Below are 10,068 nucleotides of genomic sequence, written 5' to 3' on the forward strand. Positions count from 1 at the left end.
GTCCTTAGCACTGCCTACCAGAAGAGGCTGAGTGGTGGAGGTTTACCCACCTGTGGATTTTGCTGCTGTGCCTAATGTTGGGATTCTGTGATCTCACTGAAGGCTATCAGGTACAAAGGAGAAAGACCTCACGGAATTCTTTCTTTGAAGCGGGGCAGGGCTGAGTGTTGGAACTAGCTTAGTTGACTGTGTGTAAGTTGGGTGAGATCAGAAGTGGACTAAGGGATTGTAGTGTGGGACACCAGTGCTACCTGTGCAGTGGCCATTCCTGTGAAAACGTATTCATTTCAATGGTGTCTTCAAAATGTATTCTGTGCTAAGAATTTATCTGGTAGTGCAGTTTCCATCTGTTGGTCGGTCCGCCTCCAACCTGCTGTTCATCCTGCAGCTTTTTGTTCTGTTCCATCTGTGGTCTGCTTCATGTATTCTCTGCACTACTGCAGAGTAATAAAATTGGTAATGTTTTTAGAAAGTGCTTTCCAAATGTATTCACATCCTGGTTCACACAGAAAATGGCAATGTGCATTTATTATGCTGGGAAAACAGAAAAGGCTTGCCCACCCACATAGGTGTGGCAGCCTTGGGTTCATGGCATTCCAGGTTTTCTGAGGCCTGCAGAACAAAAATGGCCAATATTTTGCCATAAAAATAGTTGAATATATTCTTGGCACACTGCTTAAAATGCTCTATTGAATCAACTTCATTAAAAAAATTTTTAAATGGTAATACATTCTTGGCATCTTTCTTCTTGGTGCAGTTTAGCAAATTTTTGGTAAGAATTAACTGTGTGGGGCCCGGCACCGTAGTCTAGTGGCTAAAGTCCTTGCCTTACTCATGCCAGGACCCCATATGGGCACCGGTTCTAATCCCAGCAGCCTCACTTCCCATCCAGCTCACTGCCTGTGGCCTGGGAAAGCAGTCGAGGATGACCCAAAGCCTTGGGACCCTGCACCTGTGTGGGAGACCTAGAGGAAGCTCCTGACTCCTCACTTTGGATCGGCTCAGCACTGGCCTGTTGCAGCCACTTGGTGAGTAAATCATCAGATGGAAGATCTTTCTCACTGTCTCTTCTTTTCTTGGTATATCTGACTTTCCAAAAAAAAAAAAAAAATCTTAAAAAAAAAAAGAATTCACTGTGTGCCAGAACTAATGATGGCTGCCAGAATGCAGAAGTAGACAAATTTGTATTTTCCCTGAAGGAACCTCCAGATTGTTTGGCGAAAGATATGAGGCATGATCTGAGAAGTACAAATAGAAAGAAAGAAGGAAGGAAAGGAGAGAGGGAGGGAGGGAGGGAAAGAAAGGAGGAAAAGGAAGAAAAGGAAGGAAGGGAGGAAATGAAGGAAGGAAGGAAGATAAAATAAAATGGAGAGCCAGGGAAGCTGATCAGACAGTATCTTAGTTTATGTTGCACACTCTGCCCAAACATTCTTTGCCACTTTCTTCCCCGATTTCCATTTCCATGCAGGCTTTCTCCTATATCACCCTTGGAAATAGCATAAGTGTTTTATCAGACTGTGAGAACCTCAAGGTTGATTCCCCTGTTGTATTACCATCTGCAAGTGCCAACCTCCATTAATTCTAACAGTCATTACAGATTTTGTCTTTTTTTTTTGTATCTAAGTTTCTAGGTCATAACTTGATACATAATGTCTGTTGAATGAATGGATGGATGAATTTCCACATTTTCACTTACATCCTAACTGTTTTGAAGTGTTGAATGCCATTGAAGGAGCTCTTAGGCACAGGAGACACTTTGACTTGTCCTCCGAATCTCATGTTCTCAGTAATCAATCAAGACGAACGTTTCACAGAACTGTAATGAGGATTTTCATCGCTTAAAGCCACAGATTTTGGCAGTGTTCTGAAAACCATTTAGTTGTAGTTGCCAAGTGCTAGTATAAATGCATAAACTACTAACTAATTAATTATCCTTTGGTAGAGTCTTGACTGCTCATGCCAAGATCTCACATGCAGGTCATATACATTAATTACAGGATAAGGTGACCTGAGCTAACATTATGGGAACCTAACTTACCCCCCAGAGCACTTACTTTTTAAACAAGTACATAATGTTGGGAGTTTATTTTAGGAACTTTGGTTTATGTGATTTATCATGAGTTTAACAGAGTTTTAGTTTCCATTAATAGATTTATCCAATTTTGAGATAATATTATCTAGTAAATTCTTTCCCTTGTGACTGTTGGCTCTTTAAAAATGATGTTTATCCCAAGCAGCACACAATTTATTACTATTCTTAAAGCTATGTTTTAAAAATACCACTTGGACATGCAAACACTTCCTAATGAGTGAGTGACAAAATGCTGCTTTTAGCTTATGGTGGAAATGTCAACATATTCATAATTTATTATTATTCCTGCCTTCTGAAATCTAGTCTGTAAGTATCAAAACAATGACATGGCTCCTTTTTTCTTTGTTTCTTTTCATCCCTTCCCAATCAGAGCACTCCAAGAATACGTAGGTGCTATAGAATCTTCCCAACTGGGTGACCAGTCTGTGGTTCTCATTTTACTTTACCTGTGTTTGTCACTGCAGGTGACTCCCTGACTGGTAAACACTCATTTAGCTTAGCTCTTAGGAGCTCTACTTTTTCTTCTATGACTGCTGCTTATTCTTCTTTGCTGCTTCCCCCTTGACTTCTTAATGTCTTAAATTTTGAGTTCCTTGAATTTCTTCCATTTCTTTCCCTATGTCTTCTTTATAACTGATCAGATGATTTTAAAAACATGCCAGATGCAGGCCTTTAACCTAGCAGTTCAAATGCCTGCCTCCCAAACTAGATTAACTGACCTCGATTTCTGACATTGTCTTCTGATTCCAGCTTCTTGGTTATGCAGCGCCCAAGAGGCAGCAATGGTAACATGAGTGACTGGGCTCCTGCCACCCACATAGGAACCTGAGATTGAGTTCTTGGCTTCAGCCTCAGCTGAGCCCCATCTGCTGTGAGTAAATATGCAGTGAACTGGTAGATGGGAGATACTGGTTTCGCTCTCTCTTTTTCTCTGTTCATCTGCCTCTCAGATTAATTAATATTTAAAAAATTGAAAAATATACTAATATCTTGAAAACTCCCATACTTATGTTTCTCAACTTGACTTTGCTGAAGTGCAGGCTTAGAGATCATGTTGTTCACTTAGCATCTCCACTTGCAGATGTAACAGACATCTTAAGCTCACCTGCCTAAAAGTGTCCCAGTCTTCTCTTCAACATCTGTTGTGCAATATTTCCCATGCGACTATTGGAGGCTCTATTTTTACATTTTCTCAGGAAAAAATACTTGGAGATAGTCTTGATTTTTTTTTTCTTGCTGTCACATGTCATGCTTAATTCATTAGCCAATTCGACACCTCTAGTTTAAAAATATATGCAGAACCATGAATAACCGCTTTGCTGCTGCCACCTTGCTCCAAGGCACCTCTGTCTCTGCAAAAATCTGATTTGTCAGTTTGCTTGTATTCTTGCCTCTTCCCTGCCCCCTCCTAATTCTGTTCTCGACAAAACAGAGAAGATCTTTAGGACTTCAAAAGATTTTGTCTTTCTTGAGTTTGAATCCTTCCAGTAGCTTCCTGCCTCTTTCAGAGTCCAGTCTCAGGCCTCTTGGAGGTTGGGACGTCTATGTTATTTGAACTCTGTGGTCTTATTCATGTCTTGCTGCCCCATCCTTGCTCTCACCTTACCTCAGTCAAAGCAGCTTCTCTCTGTTTCTCAAGTACACTGTGCATGCTCCTTCGGAGTCCTGAGCCTGCCTCGTCACTCTGCTGGCAGCGCTCATTTCTCAGGTCTCTGTGCAACTCTGTCTGTTTAAATAAGCCCTCCTTGAGTGGGTGATTTCAAATTACACACTACCATTTTCCTTTTCCTACCCAACCCTCCCAGTGCCTATCACCATTTACTAGAACATGTTATTTACTTTTTCATGGTTATTTTTCATTTTGATTCTTTCTTCTTCCATTATAACATATAATTCACAAGGACAGACTTTTTTTTGGTGTGTACCTTTGCTGAAGCTCCAACACTTAATCTAGACCAGTATATGACATGTAATGGAGATTTATGTAAGAAATTGGATAAATGTCCATACATTTGCTGTTTCCTTTTAGTAATATTATTTGGCCCACACACTGCTCAGTACATGTAACCATTATTACCATTATGTAATTTTTCTTAGTATTTCATAGCATGTGTGTTGAATATTATTTTGAATATTATTCAAATATTAGTTTGAATATTATTAATAATTATTTTATATTTATAAAATATGTTTATATAATTGTTTATCGTTAGTTTGAATAATATTAGTCTGAATATTTATTTTGTTGAACAATTTTAAGCAAGAATTGTAAGATGAAACAGAATGTGTATTTTAAATGCTGCTATGTTGTTCTCCAAAGAGATCGTAGTGATTTTCATCTCTGCAAAAAATGTTTGAAAACATTATCACACCTATATAAAAATATACATTTTCAGTGTTTGTATTTTTTCCTGTTTGAAAACATATTTATTTAATTTATTTGAAAGGCAGAGTTAGAGGAAGAGACAGAGATACAGAGAGAATCTTCCATCCCCTGGCACAGTCTCCAGATGGCTGTAATGGCTGGGCCCAACTGGGTGGAGCCAGGACCAAGAACTTCATCCAGGTTTCCTACAAGGGCCCAGGGCCCCAGACACTTAGGTCATTTTCCATTGCATTCTGAGGTGCATTTGCAAAGAGCTAGATTGGAAGTGCAGCAGCTGGGACTTGAACCTGAATCCATATGGGATGCTGGCTTTTCAGACTACAGCTTAACTCACTGCACCACAGTGTAACCCCTGCATGTTGTATTATTGCTATTAGTCAAGAGCCAACAAAAACCCTCATAATTTTGTCTTTTAAAATTATCTTGTACTGATCACATCAGAGTGATAAGAATTTTTATTCTCCCCCCTTTATTTTTTCAAGACTTATTTATTTTTATTGGGAAGGTAGATTTACAGAGAAGAGAGACAGAGAAAAAGATCTTCCATTTGTTGGTTCACTCCCCAAATGGACACAATGGTTGAAGCTGAGCCAATCCGAAGACAGGAGCTTCTTCTGTTTCTCCTGTGTGGGTGTAGGGTTCAAACACTTGGGCCATCCTCCACTGCTTCTCCAGGCCTCAAGCAGGAGCTGGATGGGAAGTGGAGTGGTTGGAACATGAACCAACAACTATATGGGATGCCTATTCTACTAGGTGAAGGATTAGCTTGTTGAGCTCCAGCACTGGTTCCTACTGTGGGTTTTATTTTGCTTTTTTGTTTGTTTTAAAGATGTCCAGTGAAACTCATTTGCCTCTTCTGTCATCTTCTTTTTAATTTTACTTAATCATTTTTCTTTTATTTGAAGGGCAGAGGAATAGTGTGACAGGCAGAGAGAGGTCTTCCATCAGCTGTTCAGCTGTTTCACTTTCTCAAATGCCTACAACTTCAAGAGTTGGACCAGAATGAAGCCAGGAAATTAGAAAGTCAGTCCAGGTCTCCTGAAATCAGTTCATGTTAGGGACCTGAATACTTGAACCCTGACCTGCTCCTTGGGGAACCCATTAGCAAGAAGTTGGATTAGAAGTTGTGGTGGCACGGGTTGAGTCATACCTTCTGACATGGGATGTGGGCATCCTAAGTGGTATTTTAATTGCTGTGCCAATGCCTAATCTCTGTCATTTTATTTATTTAAAAATCAGAAAGAAGCAGAAACATATATGCATGGAAATAGATAGTCAATAAGAGAAATCTCCCATGTGTAGTTAACTCCCCCTAGCAGCCGGAGAGCTTGGTTGGTCAAACTTAGTCCCGTAAAGATGGTGTCTCAAGTGCTTTCATAACCCCTGATGTAAATACTTGTTTCTTATTTAAAAAAAATATATACATATGTATACACACATTTGTGAGGCAAAGAGACATAAAGAGGATGGGGGAGAGGGGGAGAGAGAGAGCTGTCATTCACTGACTCATTTTTCAAATGCCGACGATGGAGTTGGGTTGGCATTGAAACTAGGTGCAAGCAATTCAGTTCAGTTCTTCAACCTAATGCAGGAACCCAGTTGCTCGAGTGATTACAGCTCCCTCCTAGAATCTGCCTTAGCAGGAAGCTGGAGTTTGGAGCCAGAAAATGCTATTGACGCTGGCCCTCTAATGTGGAGTGGGCATCTTAACTAGTACTTAACTGCTAGACCAAATGCCTGCCCCTTTGTTATTGCTTTAATTTGCATTTTCCTCATTAACAACTTCAGGTTTATGTTATAGGCTTGGAGGGCCTTCTATATATTTTTTTCCCTATGAATTGTCTTTTCACATGTCTTGTTAGTTTTCTTTTGGGTTGTTTCTTTCTCTAATGTGTACGAGGTCTTTATAAAATATAAGTACATATCTAACAAATACTGAATGCCATCTTCTGCTATCCAGAAGATGGGGCACTGTATTACTGTTTCAAAAAGCCATCTTGGGTCCAGTGTGGTAGCCTAGTGGCTGAAGTCCTCGCTTTACATGTCCCGGGATACCATATGGGTGCCAATTCTAATCCCAGTGGCTCTGCTTCCCATCTAGCTCACTGCTGGTGGTCTGGGAAAGCAGTCAAGTACAGCCCAAGGCCTTGGGACTCTGCACCCATGTGGGAGGCCCGGAAAAGGTTCCAGGCTCCTGGCTTTGGATTGGTGCAGCTCCAGCAGTTGTGAATCAGCAGATGAAAGATTTTCTGTTCTGTCTTTCCTCCTCTCTGTGTATCTGACTTTGCAATAAAAATAAAATAAATCTTAAAAAAAGCCAGCTTGCTGAAGTTTCCATTGTCTAATGTGCATGGTCTTGTAACACATAGTGAAGTCTGGAACTAGTGCTGTGGCCTAGCAGGTTAAAGCTCTGTCTGCAATGTCAGCATCCCATTTGGGAGCTGGTTTAAATCCGGGATGCATCACAGTCAATCCAGCTCCCTGTTGGTGTGCCTGGGAAATCAGCAGAAGATGATGGAAGTCCTTAGGCTGCTGCGTTCTTGTGGGAGACCCCAAAGAATCTCCTGGCTTTCTTCTGGCTTAGCAATAGCCATTGCAGCCATTTGGAGATTGAATCAGCAGATAGAAGATTTTTCTCTTCTTTTGCTTTCTCTGTTTCTGTCTCTGTAATTGTGTCTTTGAAATGAATAAACTAAATCTTAGAAAACAAAACAAAACAAAAAAACATACCAGGCCCAGTGTGATGGCTCAATAACTAAATCTTCGCCTTACAAGCACCAGAATCCCACATGGGCATCAGTTTGTGTCCTGACTGCTCCACTTCCCATTCAGCTCCCTGCTTATGGCTTGGGAAAACAGTAGAGGGTGGTCCAAACCTTGGCATCCTGCCCCCACATGGGAGACATGGAAGAGCCTTCTGACTTTGGGTTGACTCAGCTTCGGCCATTCAACTCTCCACTGGAGAGTGAATCAATGGGCTGATCTTTCTGTCTTCCCTTCTTTGTATAAATCCGATTTGTGTTTCCTAAATAAATAAATAAATAGATATTTTAAAAAGAGTCATACCGATGTAACTATAGCGTAGTATGAGTTGGCATGGCAGGACTGGAAGAAATGAAAGCATCGTCATAGGCAGTGTTTGTCAAGACGAATAACCAACCAAAGAAGATTCCTCATGTTCTCTGAAGGAGGGAGACAGGTTTTTTCAAAGCCTTTCACAGTGCCTAGCATTAGGAGTTATTAAAAAAACCTGTTTTTACAACGAGTAAGGGAATGTACATATGAATGTAATTACTGGGAAAGATGTTTTTGGGTAATTACAGTTTAAATATAGGAGAATAAATAGATGCCATAATTTCAAGAAAGATCATACAAGCTTGGCACTATTAACAAACATGTAAGGGTCAAATGATGAATTTGGGTAGTAAGTTGGGTGGGGAGTGGAAGACTACACCTGAAGAGCAGACTGGAGTATATAGTAATTTGTGTCTGTATAAGGAAACCATTACTGGACATTGCAGGGCAAGAGTGGCTGGAATCCTGGATGTGTTTTTGCTGCCAAAGATGAGCCCTTTGGGAGATATTCCTCCTACAACAACACCTTCAAGGAATGAGGACTTTTATCATTAGAGTCAGTGGGAACTCACTTCTGCTTGGACCTTACTGTGTGACTTCAGGTAAACAGCTCTAATGCCTTTTAGCCTTGGATACCTTTTTATTGTGAAAATGACTGATAATTACTGCATCACAGATAAAAAGATTGTCTTACGTCACAGCAGTTTGGATACTGTATATGAAGTTTTACTATCTGTGAAATCTTGAGCAATACCACTAAAAGAAATTTTTAAGTACTTTAAAAACTTTAGTTCAAAGTTGTTTTTGCATTGGTTATGTCAGATTACTTGCAGAAATAAGATACTTGTTGAATTACCTCATCAGTGACAGTAAAAAATTTCAGAATATTTCATTACCCTGAGGTAAGGTGATTAATCATTTAGGTTTATGGAGGATTTGCCCAGTTTTGATAATGAAAGCGAAGGATACAGGGAGACCCTCAGTCTCTGGCAAAGACAAAAAGTTGATTACCAACGTGTCACATTAAACGACAAGCTTCCTAATGTAAAAAGCACATAAGAAGGTGTTAAGAATCCTTGTAACCTTCAAGTTCTTGGATCCAAGATGGCAAAGAAAAGAAGGAATAGGGTCATACAAAAAAGGGAGCCTACTTCTAGCATGAACAGAGCTGACAAATGTCCAAGGACAAGAAGTTCATCGTTCAGAACGTAAAAGCGAGCTCAGACAACAGGAGCATTTCCAGAATGCCTTACACTCCTCTCTACTGCCCAAGTGATATGAGAAGTTATATTACTGAGTTGATTGTGCTGTTCACAGTGAAATAATTTGAACTCATTCAGGTGATTCCTAGAGAGATTCAACTATCAGTGGATTTAGATCTGCTGGTGCTGCTCCCACAACCTCCACCAAAACCATTAAGAAGGTGAATTCTTAATAATTGCGGAAAAACTACCCTTTGGGGAAGAACAAAATAGAAATTATACTTAAGAAATATTACGTAATCAGAGAGCAAGATGAGTGAGCTCTACTCTCTGGTGTTCACTTTGCAGACTGTAAGGTTTATTTCCTAAGCTCTTGCTGGACTCTATGGAGAAATGCCTGAATCGAGTCATGGATTGAAAGACTAATCTTTCTGAGGAGGAGTGAGATGCCTGTCTGTGAAACACTAAGAACTAGGAGGGAAGAAGAATCTCCAGTAGCTTTGCTGACCATGCCAGGGTAAAGTAGGAGCAGGTGCTGTACAGGGAACAGGCCAGTACACATCTGAGTGCTTCTTTCATGCCAGTAACAGCCATCAACCAGGATCTGCACTCTGGTGGTGTCGGCACTCTTATTAATTCCCTCAGCAGTCCTTGGCATCATAGCTAAACATCATTTTAAGCTCTCAGTCTGTCAACTCTGAATAATTCTTAGCTATCTCACAGTGCTGTTGTGGGAATTGATTAATATTTATGAGCACATTTAAGTGGAAAAGTGCGGTATAAATATTATTGCATGAACTGAAACATTGTTTCTTACATAATATTATGCATAAGGAAAATAAGCAACACACACTGTAAAGTCTCCTTGGAACAGTTTTAAATGGTAATCAGTCATCTGCCTTTTGTTTCATATTTAATAAGTTTAGTCATTTTATTATTTAATGTTTAACAATGATTTCTGCTAAATTTAATTTTTATTGTTATCTTGTGTTGATGTGTTTTGTTTCTTGTTAACTTCAATACATCTGTTTCCAGTTAAAATTTGTAAACTATTGACTATGATTTTTCTGTTGAAATTTGTTCAGTATTACCAAGGAAATTTGTCATTACTTCAGAGTAATTGTTGAGACCCATTTCTTAAAAAAAGAAATATTGCTCTAGTCAAGCTCATTGCAAGAAAAGTTTTTGTTACTTGAATTTTTTGCAGCACTTTTGAATGTATAAGTATAAAATTAGAAGTATGTTTGATTGGAAGAAAATGAGATTAGAAATATAAAAGTATACCTAAGATTTCGTGAAATTTATTAACCATA

The sequence above is a fragment of the Ochotona princeps genome, chromosome 1, assembly GCF_030435755.1.
Source record: "Ochotona princeps isolate mOchPri1 chromosome 1, mOchPri1.hap1, whole genome shotgun sequence".
NCBI lineage: Eukaryota > Metazoa > Chordata > Mammalia > Lagomorpha > Ochotonidae > Ochotona > Ochotona princeps.